This window comes from Canis aureus, chromosome 2 (genome assembly GCF_053574225.1).
Source record: "Canis aureus isolate CA01 chromosome 2, VMU_Caureus_v.1.0, whole genome shotgun sequence".
Classification (NCBI taxonomy): domain Eukaryota; kingdom Metazoa; phylum Chordata; class Mammalia; order Carnivora; family Canidae; genus Canis; species Canis aureus.
The window spans coordinates 53,311,314-53,329,553 of record NC_135612.1 but is presented as its reverse complement, the minus strand read 5'-3'; the positions used below and the strand labels follow the sequence as shown (position 1 = coordinate 53,329,553).

The 18,240-nt window shown below is 51.9% G+C and overlaps 1 long non-coding RNA gene across 2 annotated transcripts in view; it reads right to left on the bottom strand.

Moving 5' to 3' along the window:
- Nucleotides 1–9,814: 9,814 nt before the first annotated feature.
- The window catches only part of LOC144290724 (uncharacterized), a 43,275-nt gene continuing 34,849 nt past the window's right edge, over nt 9,815–18,240 (bottom strand). For both annotated transcript variants that reach the window (XR_013358285.1, XR_013358284.1), the window contains exon 3: nt 9,815–10,585. This is a non-coding gene — a long non-coding RNA (uncharacterized LOC144290724). The remainder of the gene's footprint in view (nt 10,586–18,240) is intronic.

Sequence of the window (18,240 nt, the reverse complement as noted above, 5' to 3'; positions counted from 1 at the left end):
ATTTCTAAAAGAAAATATTTTATCTTATTTTTTTAAAAGATCTTATTTATTTATTCATGAGAGACACAGAGAGAGAGAAAGAGGCAGAGACACAGGCAGAGGGAGAAGCAGGCTCCATGCAGGGAGCCTGATGTAGGACTCGATCCCGGGACTCCAGGATCATGCCCTGAGCTGAAGGCAGGCGCTAAACCTCTGAGCCACCCAGGGATCCTTAAAAGAAAATATTTTAGGAATTTGGAAACTTGGGTTTCATCCTTCCCAAAATAAATGTAAACTCCTCTGAAGGGTGAATGAAGCTCCCCATCGGGGAAGGCCTCCCTGGGATCTCAGCAAGAATCACCTTCCTACCTTTTCAGAGCCACCAGCGGGTCAGTTCTGGAAGTTTGTCACCAACCGGGCACAGAGGTAGTGCTGGCTCTAGCTGAGCTTCAGAGCAAAGAGTAAATCAGCTCAGACATCTGACATGATGCTCTCCGCTCTGAGCCTCTGAGAACTGCCCAGAGGGCCCTGTCAAGGGAGGACTGGGTCTGCGGAGCCTGAGGGTGCCTGGGGTGAGCACTCCCCACCTCTGTCCTCCCCTCTCCTTCTTGCCTGCTCTCCTGGGGTGCCTGCCTGTGTGACTCACGGTTTCCCCCTTCTCCTTTTCCTGTCTCTGGCTCTCTCTACCTGTATAAGTCTAGCTCTTCTCTTTCCCCGGCTTCCTTCTTCTGTCTCCACCCCCCACCCCGAGTCTCTCCTCCACCTCTCCCTTTGATTTTTTTCTCTTCTCTCCTTCTCTATCTGCCTGATTCCCCCCTTCCCTTCTCATCTTCTCTATTTTCCTCTGTTTCTCTCTCTCTCTCTGTCTCTCTCTGGCTGTCTCTTTCAGGCTGTCTCTCTCTCTTTCATTGTCTCTCTCTGTCTCTCTCTGTCTCTCTCTCTCTCTCTCCCTGTGTGTGTGTCTCTCTCTGTGGCTGTCTCCTTCTCCATCTGTCTCCCTCCCCACTCACCCCCTCTGGAGGATACTCTGTGGGATGATGCCAAGCCCAGAAGGAAGGTCAGGGCCCCCTATGGGGACCAGTACAGACTGCTATTAACCTGTCATTTCTGCCTCCAGCCAGGAAAACAGCAGGCCCCAGGAAAGACCAGGGACTGCAGTCACTGGAGATGGGGCATCGGCTTGAGGCTGAGAGCAGAAGCCACCAGGTCAGAGGGCCGCAGACATGCTCCAGGGCACCAGGGACAGCTGGGGTGGGTTTTTGGACCTCAGGCCAGCATTGCAGCCCACTTTTGACTTTGGGGCAAGGGAGACCCTCTGCCTCTCCTATCAAGCATCCTTTGCCTGCAGCCCTGTGAATGGAGGTTGAAAATCTCACTCAGTGAGGCCAAAAGCAAGTCTCAAACCCAGCAGCCCCCTGGCCATGTAGGCCACCCCTCCCCACCCTCCCAGAGGCTTTAAAATACGAATCTGCATTTTTAAAGTGGCTCATTTCATATTTTTAAAATATCTGAGGAACGCCTGGGTGGCTCAGTAGTTGAGCTTCTGCCTTTGGCTCAGGGTGTGGTCCTGGGGTTCAAGATCGAATCCCACATCAGGCTCCCTGCATGGAGTCTGCTTCTCCCTCTGCCTGTGTCTGCCTCTCTCTGTGTCTCTCATGAATAAAAAAATAAAATCTTTAAGAAAAAAAGTATCTGAGTCTTCTCTGGAGGATTTGGCAATGCTGGGCTATGGCTGAGCAGCAGTGGCCCTGGTAGACTGTGGCACGCTCCCCTGTCCTGCTGGCCCCTCCTCTGTGAGCCTGTATCCCTCTCTACAGCTACCTGCCCCGTCTCTGTAAGCCCACTCTGACAGCAGAGAGCTTCTCTGAGCAGGAGTAGAGGCCCAAGTGCTACCACTAATTTAACTTGGAGCATCCTGGGCAAAGGGTGCCTGCTCTCTGGGCCTCCACTTTTCCATCTGTGAAATGGGAGGTTGGATAAGCCCAGCAGTAAGACTTGCCTTTAGAAGTATCTGATGAGGGGCACCTGGGTTGGTCAGTTAAGCATCTGCCTTCAGCTCAGATCATATCCTGGGATCCTGGGATCGAACCCTGTGTTAGGCTCCCTGCTCAGCGGGGAACCTGCTTCTCCCTCTCCCTGCCGACCCCCTGCTTGTGCTCTTTCGTGCTCTCTCTCTGGTTCTTTCTCTCTCTCAAATAAATAAAATCTTACCAAAAAAAAAAAAAAAGGAGCAGACCCTCTCCCCTAGAGAAAAGGACCTCTTCATAGATTTGCCTATAATTTCAGAGGGTCACATGTCCCTCCCCCTGGGGGCCATGGATTCCAGGCTGAGAACCTTTGCTGACCACCAAAGTCCATTCCCCCCTGCCTGAGCCAACTGAGTACAGGTTGGCCCACCCTCTCAGACCTCACTGGCAGGGCCACCCCTTCCCTGGGAGAGCCGGAACTCTCCCCATCCCCACCAGGCTGGCAGCTGCCCATCGATATGCAGGAGGGGTCCCGGCTGGCGCTGGATTAGCATAACGCACTCCGGGAGGTAAAGGCCCACCAGGCGGCCTCTGTGTGCAGCACCCGCCTTTGTCCTGGCCTCAGGACGGGGTAGGACGGCCCAGGCAGCTCGTACACTTTTGACTGCCAGATGAAAGGGGGCGACATAAAGAGGCTGCCTGGGCCGAGCATGGGGGCGCTTTGTGTCCCTCCAGACAGAGTTACAGACGTCTGTGAAACGTCAGTTAGAGCTGAATAAAGACGTTTGCTCCGTCCAGACGTGCCTCCTTTCAGTCGGGGAGGTGTTTCCAGGCTGTGCCTGGGATGCCTTTGGCAACCTAATTTGGCGATTGTGACTCTATAAGCGGTCCTGGCATTCATCACGCCCGCCCGGGGAGGATGGGAGCAAGCTAGGCTGGCCTGACCCAGCTCTGAGAGGTGTCCTGGGACATGGGGTGTGGTGGGGAGAAAATGGAGCAGCGCCCTCCCCTCACTTCTCCTCTAGGCCAGGCCCAGGACTTGGGGATGGGGACAGTCTGTGAACCACACAATCCCCCTGTATCAGCCAGGACCCCCTCCCGAGGTGGCATCTAGTGACTGGGATTAGGGTTCACTGGTCCGCTCTCTTGCTAGGCTATTATGACATGTTGTTAAGGGGACAAGCATTAAGAGAGACCAGGGTTCAAGTCCCAGGGCCACTAGAGATGCTGTTGGTTACTTGCAGCCAAAAACAATCCAACCTGACTTAGTGCGACAGCTTGGGGCTCATATTCATGGTCTGGCAATATCAGAGTGACAAAGGGGTTGTGCTACTCAGAGACACCTTGGGGTGGGGAGTGCAACATAGCCATGGCACACCCAGGGGTGTGAGGACCTGGAACAGAGCATTAATTTGGGGCACAGTGAGCCAGGCTGCCTATTTGCCAGAGAGTGGTGGTCTCTGACCTGCCCTTGCCCCAGGAAACCTCATCCCCAGAACAAGGGGTCTCAGGCAGCAAAGGCATTTCCTGAGGAAGACCCCCATGTATCCTGGGACCCCTGTCCTGAAAGCTGCCCAGCAGATCATTATTCAGGCTGTTTCTGCTCTTCACCCCTGTAAGAGGTGGTTCACTGGTTTTTTTGCCCAGAGTATAACACATGGTAGCTAAAGGATCAGTTGCCTGGTCCTGCTGTGCACCTGACCCTGGGCTAGGTGTGTTTGTGCACAAATACCTGAAAAAGCCCCTCACAGCTGAGAGGTGGCCCTCACAGCCGTGTGGTAAAGAGCACAATCTCTGGGCTGACCTGCTCCATGTGATCCTGGCTCTGCTACCTTCAATGTCAGACCTTAGCAAGCCACCCTGACCTTGCCATGCCTAGCTTTACAGACCTGTCAATGTTAGTACCACATCCTAGCACAGTGCCTGGCATACCGGGAGCAAGGGGCAGGGCTCTCTCTCTCTCTCTCTCTCTCCCTCATGAATAAAGATTTTTTTAAAAAGATTTTATTTATTTATGAGAGACACAGAGAGAGAGAGAGAGGCAGAGACACAGTCAGAGGGAGAAGCAGGCTCCTCACAGAGAGCCTGATGCAGGACTTGATCCATGGACCCCAGGATCGTGCCCTGAGCTGAAGGCAAACACTCAACCACTGAGCCACCCAGGTGTCTCCCAACTGTCTCTCTCCTATGTTCCCTCTCAGCACTTCTCAATCTCTCATTACTGACAGTGACTGAAGCATCCATCACTTGCAGAATGGCCTAAACCAGGCCTCTGTGTGTGTGTGTGTGTGTGTGTGTGTGTGTGTGTGTGTGTGCGTGCTCATGCACACCTGGATATGCCTGCGTGCATTTGAGCATGTGTCACACCCTTGTGTGTGTTTGTATGTGCATATTTGCTATGGATGCATGTGGCTGAAGCAAGTGCCTTGAACTACTCTGATGCTCTGAAAAGGCAAGACAAATGGGGAGTCCCCAGTGATGTCTAGATAGTGAGGTGAGTGCCAACATGTGGCCAGTTAAGTAAGAGGCCAGGGAATCTGGAGTATCCCTCAGGAAGGACAGGGAACTGCAAGTCTTCCCCACATTTACCCCTGGACACCCCAGCAGATGGGCCTTAAGGGGTGCACATTCTATGAGAATGTGTCCCTGAGATTTCTAGAACCAACTGATGGCGTGGGTGACATTTGTCTGAGCCTGTGAGTAAGCATGTGCTGTATCAGTGAGGGCGTTGAAGATCGTATTGAATTTTTTTTTTGAATAGCTAATGCTTTCACCTGGCCCCAAAATAAAACATTTTTCAGTGAGAAATGGCCTTCATGTCCCTGTGTCACATCTGCCCCATTCTCACTACTCTCTTAAAAGGTAACTATTCATCATTTCTTATGTATCCTTCCAGACTTTCTTTATACCTAAACAAGCCAATACAAACTTGTATTCTTATTTTCTCCCCATTTTACTCAGCTTCCCAGTATTATTACATGGACCAGTAGAGGACTCTTAAAAAGAGAGAGAGAGAGAGAGCTCTTTTTTTTTTTTTTAAGATTTTATTTATTTATTCATGGGAGACACACAGAGAGGCAGAGACATAGGCAGAAGGAGAAGCAGGCTCTCTGCAGGGGAGCCCATTGTTGGACTCTATCCCAGGACGGCGGGATCACACCCTGAGCCAAAGGTAGAAGCCCAACCCCTGAGCCACCCAGGTGTCCCTTGACCAGTCCTCTCTTTTCTTTTTTTTTTTTTTAAGATTTATTTATTTATTTTTATTTTTATTTTTTTTTAGATTTATTTATTTATTCATGAGACACAAACACACACACACATACAGAGAGAGAGAGAGAGAGAGAGACAGGCAGAGACACAGGCAGAGGGAGAAGCAGGCTCCATGCAGGGAGCCCGACATGGGACTTTGATCCCGGGTCTCCAGGATCATGCCCTGGCCTGAAGGCGGCGCTAAACTGCTGTGCCACCTGGGCTGCCCTAGACCAGTCATCTCTTAAGGCTCCATTTGCTCTGTTTCAACCTTTTGCTTTTACAAATGTTGCTACAACAAATAACCTTGCACATGAGTCAGTTCTCACAGGTGTGAGTATGTCTGTGAGGTAAGTTCTCAGAAGGGGGATTGCACTACGAAATTTTCTACACAATTTGTCATTTCACCATATCTTGCCAAATTGCCCTCCATGGGGCAGGTGTCCCCGCCTGCCCACAGTAAGTGGCTTCTAAGATCCTAACAAGGAGGGGTCACTGACTATTTCAATGCACACATCTTGGCTTGGACAGTAGTACATGGGCCTTTTAGCCTTCCCAGCCCAGGGCACTTGTGTAATAGAGGTCTTTCACAACCACACACGGCATACCCATTCACACTTGAATCTACTCACTCTTTCTCTTCTGCGGCTTCCTCTGGGATAGTTACTAAGGTTGGAGCTTCTCCTGCCCCCAGCCACCACTACCATACATGCACAAATCGGTTCTGAGAAATGCAGCAGCAAAGCCTTAAGGAAGAAGGCTGCCTATGTTGACTCATTCAACAAATCCATGGACACCTGCTAGGGGCCTGGCATCCTGCTAAGTGCTGTCCATATATATGGTATGTGATCTTGGCCAAGTTCCCTGACCTCTGAGCCCAAGGTCCTCTTAAGTAGGGTGATGGGTACAGACACAGCAGATTCCAAGTCCCCTGCTAGCTCTAACAACATATTCCCCAAATCAAGTTGTTGGTCTGTGTATATATCAAAGGGAGAAAAGGCCTGGAAAACATTTCTGTGGGCCGATAAATAAATGCTAGCACTTGCTTGCAAGGTTGGCTTAAAGCCCATCAATCCAGAGAGCCATTTGCAAGCTGGTGAGGAATCGTCGTGTGCGTGTGCGCCTGTGTGTTTAGTGAGGTGTCCCGTGACGGTCTGTCCACCCCATGGAAGAGTAAAACAAGTCTAGATTTGGCATCAGCCTTTTCTTGTTTGAAATCCTGGTAGGCCTACTCACCGATTTGGTGCATCTGCACCTCCATTTGTCCCTTGTGGAAACAGGGCTCCTTTACATTCCCTCTATTGTGAACACTGAGTGAGATCTTAGTACCAACGGGCTGGACATGGAGGAGGTGCTCAGCAAACGTGATCTGCTTTCTTAGGAGTTTCCGAGAGCCAGAGACGACCACGCTAGGGTCAGGCTCAGAGGCAGACCCCCGGGGGCCCCCCAGCCAGGCCATAGGCGGCCTTGGTGGATCGGGGCCTGAGCTTTCCTGAGAGGCGTCTGGACGGGGCCGGGAGGCGGCCTGCGGACGAGAGACAGCTGGGAAGGTTGAATTGCTCCTCGGTGGCTCCGGAGCACCTCCCTCCCCTGCCAGCGATCTGCATTTCAATGTGAGAAGGGAGGAAAGTAGGAAACTGCTCAAAGGGTTACAATGATTAATCATTTAAAAAGCAAGATCTTAATTACAGGCCGCAATTTTTGCTATTTAAGGAGTCCATTAGTTGCCAGAAAGAAGAAGGAGAAATTATCACAGGTTATTCTCCCCCTAACGTAGGGCGGGGGTGGGGAGGCGGCGGGGGGGGGGGGGGGGGGGGGGGGGGGGGAGAATCAGCTGCTGCTCCAAGCTGGGGTAGGGGGGAGGTGGGGGGCAGGGTCCCACCCGGGGAAGAGGCCTGGCCAGGAACCCCATGGGCTTGCGGTGGGGGAGCAAAGGGAGAAAGAGGCTCCTCAGAGGCCTGGGCCGTGGTGCTGGGAGGTGGTGCAGGACAAGAACGCCTGCCCCACTCTCCCCAGCTCGTTGGGCTGGAATGCCACCTGTGGGTGCCCCTGGAGGCCTCCCCCTGGGCGTGGCAGCTGGCAGGCAGCCCCTCCCCCACTCCCAGTGACCCCTGACCCCACCCTGCTCAGGATGTGGGGTTAATTGCCAGGTCCTCCCCTCTGACCCCTCTGTGGGTTTTACCCCAGGGCTCATACAAAGGGGACTGGGTGGGGGTGGGGGGCAGTGCTAGGAGTCAGATCAAAACAACCAAGCCTCTTTAGTGGATTAATTACTGATCCTCAGGGACCGAAAAAGACCAAGAGATCAAGTCCCCACCCTTACCCCATGGCCTCAGAGGCTGTCGCCAGTCGGCTTCCTCATCATCCTGGCCACCTAGAAGCCTGGGCACACTCCCACCTTGGAGAGAAGCTCTGCTTCCCGCCCCCAGGTCTAGGTCTGGGCTTCAGGGCTCCTCTGGATCCTTGGCTGGCAGCTCCTAAATCCCAGCAACGGAGGGGCTCCACAGGGTGGGACCAACTGCAGGAATGCCAGAACCCAAATCCAGATGGTAGTGTGCATGGTGCATAAGTGCCTTCAAAATTAATAACTCAGGTGAGTCCAAAATGGGAAGCGTGAGCTGGAACCAGGCCCCAAACCATCCTTATTTCTATGATACTGTATGTTTAAAACAAGCTTGCAGGCAAGTTGCAAAGTTTACCGGCCTACCCAGAAGAAAGGTTTATTCCCTGCCAAGCCTGCTTGATATTGAGAGTAAAATAAATGAAATCATTTCTATAAACAGTCCCTCCTGCCAGACTGATTAAATGCCTGCGTCTGTATGTGTGTGTGTGTGTGTGTGTGTGTGTGTGTGTGTTCATCGTCCTCATCTGTTCTAACATTTAGGCCCCCAGAGGGCAGGCTGCTAAATCGGATTGAATGATAATCCCATGGATTTCTGAAGAAGGCTGGGAGGAGCCCCACGCCACAGATTCACAATATGAGTTTGAATTCAAAATAAGCAAGCTGATTCATGATGACTCTGCCCTGGCCCCGGTATCCTCCATCCTTAGACAACCCCACCACCCCTCAGAGAGGGGAGAGTTCCGTTTAATCAGTAAGCTCCCCGATTCCCCGGGCTGAGTGAACAGACCCTCCCTCATCTCCTTGCCCCCCCCCCCATTTCAATGCTGATTAATTGCAGGGTTAGGCACCCAAAACAGGCTGGACCACGTTATTTCTGATGTTGGATCTTTTCGTGGTGCTGCCTCGAAGCCATGGTAATCAGCAGCTTTTAGCCTGTCACTCTCCTGACACTCTTTACTTAGATCAGGAAATGACACATGTGACAGAAATAAGAACTTTATTTTCTGTCTCTTTCTTCCCAAAACAGGGGAATTAGAGGGCAAATAGGAGGGCCTGGTGTCCGGAAGCCACCTTTGCAGGTGATGATCAGATCACAGGCCAGATCGTGGATCACAGCCCAGAGCCTAGCAGGGGAACCTCTACACACAAGCTACCTTCTCAGGGAGTCCTCATGGGCCATGGGGGGATGCAGAACCGGCTCTACCTGCCCCAGAGACCTGCTGAATGTCCATGCCTGGAAAAGTGCTCTAACCTTAGGGAATCCTGGAGGGCTTTTGGTGCTAGGCCCTGCTCTCTCCCTAAGAGACCTATATCCCATGCTGGGTGGGGGTCCAGAAAAGCCTGTGTGAAAATTAGGGAAGAGTGCTCCCTCTGGGCAATTACGGTCCTTGCAGGGCACCCAGCTTGGGGATTGGGTGCAGGCCAAATTTTCACCTGCCTGGCCTCTGGGTCTTCACAAGCCCTGAAACTGGTATAGTTCCTTACACATGGGGAAACTGAGACCCCGTTCTAGGTCGCAGAGCTACCAGGGGCCTAAGACCTATTGTCTTACATGTCTTAGGTAGACACCCTGCAAGGCTGCCAACCCATCCCCACAGAGATGGGGCATTGGGATCCAGCTAGAAAAGGAAGCAGGTGACCCCTGAGAGCCCCAGCAATCCTATCTCCAGAGGTCTGGGAAGCTCCAGACCCTTCACGAGGGGGCAGCAGAGAGGCAGGTAGCTTTTATGAATACTAAATACCATTTTCTGTTTGTATGAAGCTTTATCAGTGTCAAAACACGTTCACCAGGATCTTATCTGAGCTCCTCAAACCAGTATGCAGGGGAAGCAGGGCAGGATTGCAGTGTCCACTTTATAGCTGCAGCCCAGAAGCTCAGAGAATGGGACTTACCCATCTCCCACCTGACAAAGCTGAGGCTAGAGCCCAGCATTAGTTTCAGAGGGTACTGGAGCCCCTTGAGCTGGGACACAGGCCCTGATGGGAGCAGGGACTTTGTGCCATGCTCTCGTGAAAGCAGCGCTGCTGATTCCCCTGCCTACCCATGCCTACCCAGATCCTGGTGGCTTATTTACTGGTTCATTCAACTCATATTGTGAGTTGAACCACGATCTGGTACGAGGCAGTGCATGTAATAGAAGACTCAGACACACCCCTTAGCAGGAAAGTACCTAACCACCCGGGGCCTCAGTTTCTTCTCCTGTGGAATGGGTGTTTATTAATAATTATTATTAATTAATAATAACAACATTTATTATTAACTGTTAGTGTTTATTATTAATTATCAATAATCGAATCCAAAGGGTCATTATGAAGACACACTGAGGAGTTATATGTAATGTGCTTTTGCACAGAACCTGGTACAAAAGAAATACTCATTCACTCATTAAACTGTAGCAGTCTGGGAATGCCTGTGTGGCTCAGTATTGAGCATCTGCCTTTGGCTCAGGTCATGATCCAGGGGACCTGGGATAGAGTCCTGCATCTGGCTCCCCATAGGGAGCCTGCTTCCCTCTCTGCCTGTGTCTCTGCCTCTCTCTGTGTGTCTCTCATGAATAAAAATAAATAAAAATCTTTTAAAAAATAAATAAATATACTGTAGTGGTTTGTGTTACAGCCCTGGGCCCAGACAGCAGCTGGGAAGAGACACATAGGCTGCTTCCCTCCAGAAGCCTTGCATCCGATGAGCGAGAGACAGCCACACTGTGTGACAGCACAGAGAGGCCAGGCCCATACTAGGGGAAGCCTGTGGAGGAGGGCAGCTGACTCCACCAATGGGGCCACAGAGGCCTCCTAAAGACATGTCCTCTAAGACCAGGGGTATGCTCAGGCACAGTCCAGGCAGAGGAGGGACTGTGCTCCACTAGAAGAAAAAGCAGGTGCAAGGCAGGTCCACTTGGGTACAGCGGCGGCCAGGGCCTCCCACAGCTGGAGTATGGGGCAAGTGGAAGGAGGAGGCAGCTGGCTCCTGAGATGCCCATGTGAGCCCCACGGGGGATCCTGGTCTTCTGGGGGCAGCAGCAGGAGGCATGGAGAGAGTGGAGCCCTGAGCAGGAGGGTAGGAGAGAGGTTACAGTCACTCAGGGAGGAGACAAGGCTGGAGGGGGCCAGGCTAGCAGGAACACCCAGCCCCAGGCTGCAGGATGTCTTCCCGCAGGGGAAGTAAGGTGTTAAGGGCAGGGGTCCTCTTTTTTAATTCAAACAGAGGTGTGGCTAGCTCTCCTCCACAGAAAATCCCCATGAGCATTCTCTCTGGACCTGAGCCCCTGTTCCGGGAAGGAGTGCCCCCAACCTCCGGACAACAGTGCTCTAGACTCTGAGCCCTCATGCACCGATGACCCTGGGGTGGGACAAGGAGGGGATCCCCTGGTGGCCCCTTCCGAATCCTCTCCTCCAAGAGCTGAAAGCCCTCACTGCCTATATACTGCTGCATGAACTCACAAAAGTCCCTTCTCCTACCTGGGCCTCAGTTTCATTTTCCGTGAAATGGATCCATTTCTTCCCTCCTCTCAGTCCCTGGTGTTTACACGCATTTAGTCTGGGTACTCAGCAGACCAGCAACAGAGGCTCCCTGCTGCCTTGACCCCTTAATGGCTCACATGCAGGGGGGGGGTGTGACTCATAAATGCAGGGGACAAGCAAGAACCAAGCACCACCCCACACCTGCTGCTCTGTCCCAAACTGGCTCAGCCAGGGTCAGGCCCTCTTTAGGGCTGGCAGGAGGCCCAAGTTTAGTGTCTTTCCTCAGCAGGGGGCAGCCCCTTGTCCTCCCACATCCGACAGGCCTCCTTCTGCTCCAAGGGACAGCCAAGGGTTGGGGATGTCTGTGGCTGGCTGTCTCTCTCCTTCCCCGCTTCATTCCCACAGCTGTGACTGCACTCCCACCTCTGCCCTGAGCTTTTGTTAATGATGAATTCATGTGACATCTCACAGGGAGGGCTCTTGGGTGGGCGGACAGATGGGAGGGGTAGATGCTCCAGGCCCCCTACCCCTGTCCTCCCAGAATGCTCCTCTGCCCTCATCTCCAGGGCCCGAGTGAGCAGGATGGAGTCCCTGAGATGAACGGAAGGCAGCATCCTGGGCAGAGCAAGGTGCGTGGTGGGGCCATAGGACTGCCTGGCAGGGGACAGTCTGGTATAAAAGGAGGCCCCTGAGGGGCCTCAAGCAACCTCTGGGCAAATGAGTGATCAATGAGTCCTGAGCAGGAAGGAGCTGGAGAAAATGATCCTAACAGATCTCGTGAATGATCAAGTTGGAGCAGCCCTGGGTTGAATCTCTATAGTCTTCCACTTCCTGGCTATGTGACATTGGACAAGTCATTGGACTTCTCAGGCTTTCAGTTTCCTAGTGCAAAATGAAAGGCAATAGTGGCTCCTAATCTAAAGTGTTGCTATCATGGAATCGATATAAAGTACCTAGCATAGCACCTAACATCTAGTGGATGATCAATAAATGGTGCTGTGATTACTTTTATTCCTGTGGAAGAGTGGCCACATAGTACTTTGGACCATGGGCACATTGCCTCCTCTCTCTGGGCCATCTGTAAAAGGAAAGACTTCATAGAGGAAGTCCAAGGCCTCCCTCTAGTATGAACTTTATGATTTGTGGCACTCTGGGTTGATGAGCGGAGGGCAATGCTCCCTGCATCATTTCTACGAACTTCAAGTCCTGGACCCCTGGAGAGATTTGGACATGGGAGGAGAAGAAGAGAGGGATGAGAAGCAGGAGGAGGGAGAGAAAGATGGAGGAGTAGAAAGGAAGGCAGTGGCAGGGGAGGGAAGGGGAAACAGGAGAAGGAGAGAGGAGAAAGAGAGGAGGGAGAATGAGAGGGAAGATCCAGCTTGGCAGCTTCAGTCTCTGTGAAGAGAACAGCAGTGAGTTAGCTTCCTCTGCTCCCCAAAGGACTTGAGGTTTGTGGCAGGTGGGGCAGGGGTGGCTCTCCCTAGAGGGCTGCTGCCCAGAGCCTGGCCCCTGGGGCTGGGGGTGACCTTCCGGGTTCCAGGAGTGGACCGCAAGACCTTGAATTATTGTTTCCCCGACCCAAAGGAAAACAGGTTGGGTGAGAGCTATAGGCCAATAGGTGAGCTATTATTTCCTCCAGGAGAGCTCCCAGGGTGCAGGGCATGAGCCCTGAGGTGGTCCCCTCTGTCCCTCTTTGGAGGTGAGGGGCAGGGAGAGAGACAAGGGTAAAGAGCTTCCTGGAAGGATGGGAACTTCCCCCACTGAGCGAAGGTGGCCACTCCCAGGGGATGGCAGAGGCTGGGTAGTCTGGGCAGACAGAGGCCAAAGCAGCCAGCCCTGGAGCAGCCTCTGTGGCTTTGACCACGCAGTTCATCCCCCTTTCTCAAAGAATGGTTAAAAGCGCCCTCTAAGGAGTCAGATGTCCATGGCCTTGAATTCTACTTATGAGCTGAGAGACCTTGAGAAAGTCACTTCTCTCAGTCTCAGCCATTACAGGCAGGGAAATAGTGGGAGCACTGGACACTGGACACTGGGATATGGGGACAGGGCTTAGCAGACCAGTGTAGAAAAGGCAAAGGAGGAGGGGGAAGGGGAGGGAAGAGCTCCTTCCTTCCTCCTCTTCCCTTCTTAATTCATGGTGGGAGCAAGGACCCTGTGGCCAGCTTCCCCATCCTACCCTACTTGCCAGCCACCCCCTCAGGTGGTCCAGGCTCAGTTCACCCTGGGCTGCCAGTGCTTCACCAACTGCTCCCCAGATGCTTTGCAATGACAGGTGAGTGGAGCACAGGGCATCTTCCTGGAGTTTTCCCTGGCGTCTTAACTGGCATCTAGCACTTGTGTGTGTCCAGGGACAAGGCGCGGACAAGCAGTAAGGCAATGGCCTGTGTGAATGGCCGTGTCCCCTGGTGGTGGGGGGCGGGGCGCAGAAGAGCTGCTGTGAGCTAGATGATCAGGTCTTGGGCTCAGAAGGAGAAGGCCTGGGTCTCACCGGCTGCCCAGGAGGGGCAGGAGGCTGCTGTTATGAGGAGCCTGGGAAATCCTCTGCCTCTTGGGCCACAGGCAGGGGTGGGAAGTCAGGGCCCACAGTGGCTTTGTACCCTACACAATTGCAGCCACTCTTCTGGATAAAGGGGCAAACAAAGGGGCCTTCGGAAGTGGCCACGCTGCTCAGCACCCGGGGAGGCCCCAGGAAGCCAGTTCTCACTAGCCGCCCACCCAGGCATCCTCTCAACACGCCCCCACCGCCTCACCATGGGGGGCCAGCTGGGCCCCAGCCACCCACAGCCTGGCAGCTGTACTGGGGATTGATGAAAGCTGAGGCAACCTGGCCCCCCCCCCACTCCCCAGGAAGTCTGGAACGTACCAGAAGAGCCCCTTGGGGGTGAGGGTGGGGAGTGCAGCTAAAATACTGCTTTCTCACTTTCCAGGACAGTAACAGGAACTGGTGACTAATGAGAAAGGCCTTCAGGCCTCTGGTGAGTGATGGGCCCCCTGAGGGGTCACTGGTCTGCAAACAGGGCGCAGCTCCACGAGACTTGGAGAGAGCTCCTCTTCCGAAGCATCCTGCCTAGGGTCAGTCCCATCTACAAGACCCACATCCGTCGCCAACTGAGTTATCAGACAGCAACCGCCCCCTAGGAACCCAGCGCTAGGGAGAGCACTCCAGAGGGACCTGGACTCGGAGTCAGCAGACCTGGGCTCTGCAGCTCCGGGCGTGTGATCTCAGCTGGCTTCAGAGCCCACTGAGTCACAGTTTCTTCATCTCTAAATAGTGCTTCAATAGAAACAGTGCTTGCAGGGTGGCGTGTGTGTTGTGTGAAGCGATGGGTATTGGCCCTTACACACAGGATTTGCTCTATAAATGGTGTTTCATGTATTTCTGGGTTCTGAATTAGTTGTGTCCAAAAGAGTTGCTCAGACAAAGGCTTCCAGCAGGCTCCGTAGAAGTGGTGAGCTAGGGTGACCAGGGCAGGCACTTGGGCTCCTTCTCCAGTACCCACCTTTTTAAAGGAAATTTTTTTATTTTGGAACAACTTTAGACTTATCGAACAGTTGAAGATAGTACAGGGTTCCCGCACACCCTTTACTCAGATTCCTCAAACCTTACCATCTTATGTAACCATGGTACCATTGTCAAAACCAACGAGGTAACATCCCTACAATAGTCATCCTTCTTTTCTGCAGGGGTCCATTCCAAGACTCCCCCCATCCCAGTGGATGCTTGAAACCACAAATATTGTATGAATCTATATACACTGTGTTCCTCTCTACATACCTACGATAAAACTTAATTTATAAATTGGGCACAGTAGGAGATTAACAACAAAAACTAATAATAAAATAGAGCAATTATAGCAACACACTATAGTAAAAGTGATGTGAATGTGGTCTGTCTCTCAAAATATTGTGCTGTACTCCTCTTTCTTCTTTGATAACATGAGACGGTAAAATGCCCACGTGATGAGATGACATAAGATGGGTGACACAGGCGTGGTGATGTAGCGTTAGGTTGCTAGTGACCTTCTGACAACATATCAGAAAGAGGGTCAGCTGCTCAGAACCATGGTTGACCTCCAGGGACTGAAACGTGGGAGGCAAAACCACAAATAAGGGCAACTACTGTACCATGAACTAAATGCTAGATTTATTTGTATTTCACCTGTTTCCACTAATGTCCTGTCTTCCAAGGTCCAATGCAAGATGCCACGGTGCCCTTAGCCACCTGTTTTTTAATGGATGAAAGGACAGACGTGTCATTCTTCATCAGCTTCACTGACTCTACAGAGGCTGTGCTCTCAAAAAAGCTGTCTCCACTGGGGGCACAGGATCCGCACGAGCCACCTTGTTGGTATATCAGAGTCCTCCAAACCCATCAGGAGGTGGGTTTGCTAAGCTTATTAGTACACAGAGGAGCAGAGCTCTGGATGAGTGGATTGTGGTGGCTCCTTGCTAGCCTGGAAGTCTACAGGGAGAATTTTGGAGCTATGCTAGACCATGCAGATGGCAACTGGGAGCCCCAAAAGCATCTGAGAGGTCCCGTGTCCTTGCTACTTGGTGCACACACATACACACATACATCCTCAGCCCTAAGGTGGCCCAGGCCATCCTGTAGCTCAGAGGGTGGTTCTGCATCCAGACTTGAATGAGAATCAGAAGCGCCAGCCCATTCCTCAAGCGCACACCTGTGATTCCTCCCTCAGAGCCCAGTTGTGGTGCCTCACTGTGGGCACTTCTGAGTCACAGGCCACGCTGGGAGCCCGGAGATGGATAGGCCCCCAAGAGCAGTGGAGGGAAGGCCCTGTTGGCTCGGGTGAGAACAGGACAATGGTTCCTTTTTCCGGCAGCTGGCAGAGCCTTCCAGGCCTTGAGCTTCTGAATGCCCATGGAGCTAGACACTGGGCTCTGTTTCCCAGGCAGCCCTGTGCCAGGCCCACCACTGCCCAGAGAGAAGGAGCCTTTCTTTCCCGTTGGCCAAAGCCAAGGCTCCCAAAAGAGCATCAGCGGCAAGGGAGGCTGACCTTTGTTCAGGAAACAGGCTTCCCACCACCCTCGCCCAACCTCCGCTTGGGAACCTCAGAGCTTGGAAAGGGAAGCGTGTCACCCCCTCTGTGGGTCAGGCCTGCTCCTTCCCAACTGCAGCTACAGGATTCCCAGCCCCCCTTGGCTTGGCTTGCTGCCTCCGTACCTCCCTACCTATTCACTAACTGCTCTGAAGACCTCTCACAGAGCTCAGCCTGTTGGCCCTGAAAGGGGCTTCCTCAGAAGCCTGTGCAGGGCTGTGTTTGGGCGAGGGAAATTCCAGCTGGTATTATCGTGCCTACTTTTTTTTTTTTAAAGATTTTATTTATTTATTCATGAGAGACACAGAGAGAGAGGCAGAGACACAGGCAGAAGGCAAAGCAGGCTCTCTGAGGGGATTCCAATGCAGGACTCGATCCCAGGACCCCAGGATCACAACCTGAACTGAAGGCAGATGCTTAACCACTGAGCTACCCAGATGCCTCTTACCATTCCTACTTTATTTTTTTTTTAAGACTTTATTTATTTATTCATGATAGTCACACAGAGAGAGAGGCAGAGACACAGGCAGAGGGAGAAGCAGGCTCCATGCACCGGGAGCCCGACGTGGGACTCAACCCCGGGTCTCCAGGATCGCGCCCTGGGCCAAAGGCAGGCGCCAAACCGCTGCGCCACCCAGAGATCCCCTACCATTCCTACTTTAAAGGTGGTGGAACTGACACCCAGAGCAATGACTGATGATCTCCGGGGGTGAGGCATGGATTCCAGGTCAGGACTGGAGTCTCCATGGCTCCAGGCTATGAGATCCACAAACTTGTGCTCCTAGCTCCACATTAGTGCTGGATGGAGGTGACCTCAAGAGGAAGGACTGTGTCACTCTGGGAGTGGTTTGTTGTCCACTCCCATCAGACCCATTTGGGGTCTGTGGGTGAACAAGTGCAGGGCTCGCTGGGACTTCTGGACAGACTGGGAGTCACTGGGAAGGCAGTCTCAGACAAAATGAGAGAGAGGGAGCAGGGATGGAGTGGGTCACCATGTGCTTACCACACACACCACGGACACACACAGAAACACTAAGACCCCCAGATCCAAGGAGATACAACCACCCACAAACAAGCACACAGCAGGAACATACCATACACAACACACTGTAGACAGACACAAATTACACACAAAGAAACATAAACAGAGAGACACATTACACATTGGAAAACCAAAAACAAATACCTCACAGACAGATTAAAAAAACAAACACAGCACAGACCCACAAAGATAAACACACCAATGGTGTCCCAACGGATCCAACCTGGGGTCAGGTGAGGACCTTGTCTATAGACAATTTAAAAACACTAATAGGGCAGCCCTGGTGGCGCAGCGGTTTAGCGCCACCTGCAGCCCGGGGCGTGATCCTGGAGACCTGGGATTGAGTCCCACGTCAGGCTCTCTGCATGGAGCCTGCTTCTCCCTCTGCCTGTGTCTCTGCCTCTCTCTCTCTCTCTGTGTCTCAATAAATAAATAAAATCTTTAAAAAAAATAAAAAATAAAAACACTAATAAAGGGGATCCCTGGGTGGCTCAGCGGTTAAGCGCCTGCTTTCAGCCCAGGGTGTGATCCTGGAATCTCGGGATCAAGTCCCACATGGGGCTCCCTGCAGGGAGCCTGCTTCTCCCGCTGCCTGTGTCTCTGCCTCTTTCTAGGTGTCTCATAAATAAATAAAATAAAATCTTTTTTAAAAAAAATAATAAAAAAAAAAAAAATAAATAAATAAAATAATAAAACCCACCTGCAGTCTGTTTTTTTTAAATTATCACTTTGCACCAGAAATTCTTCAGCCACGTCAATGATAAGATATTCTTCCCCTCCCAAAATTATTTCGTTAATTCTAACCTGTTGGGGTTTTTTTTTTTTCATATTGTTTCCATTGTGGTAAAATAAAAATAACATAAATTTGACCACATTAACTATTTTTTCAATTTTTTATTGTGAATATTTTAATCATTTTTAAGTGTACTGTTCAGCAGCATTATGCACATCCACAATGTTGTGGAACTACTTCCAGAACTTTTTCATCATCTCCAAAGTAAACTCTAGACCTCTCTTTTTTTAATCTTTATTTATTTATGATAGTCACACACAGAGAGAGAGGGGCAGAGACATAGGCAGAGGGAGAAGCAGGCTCCATGCACCTGGAGCCCGACGTGGGATTCGATCCCAGGTCTC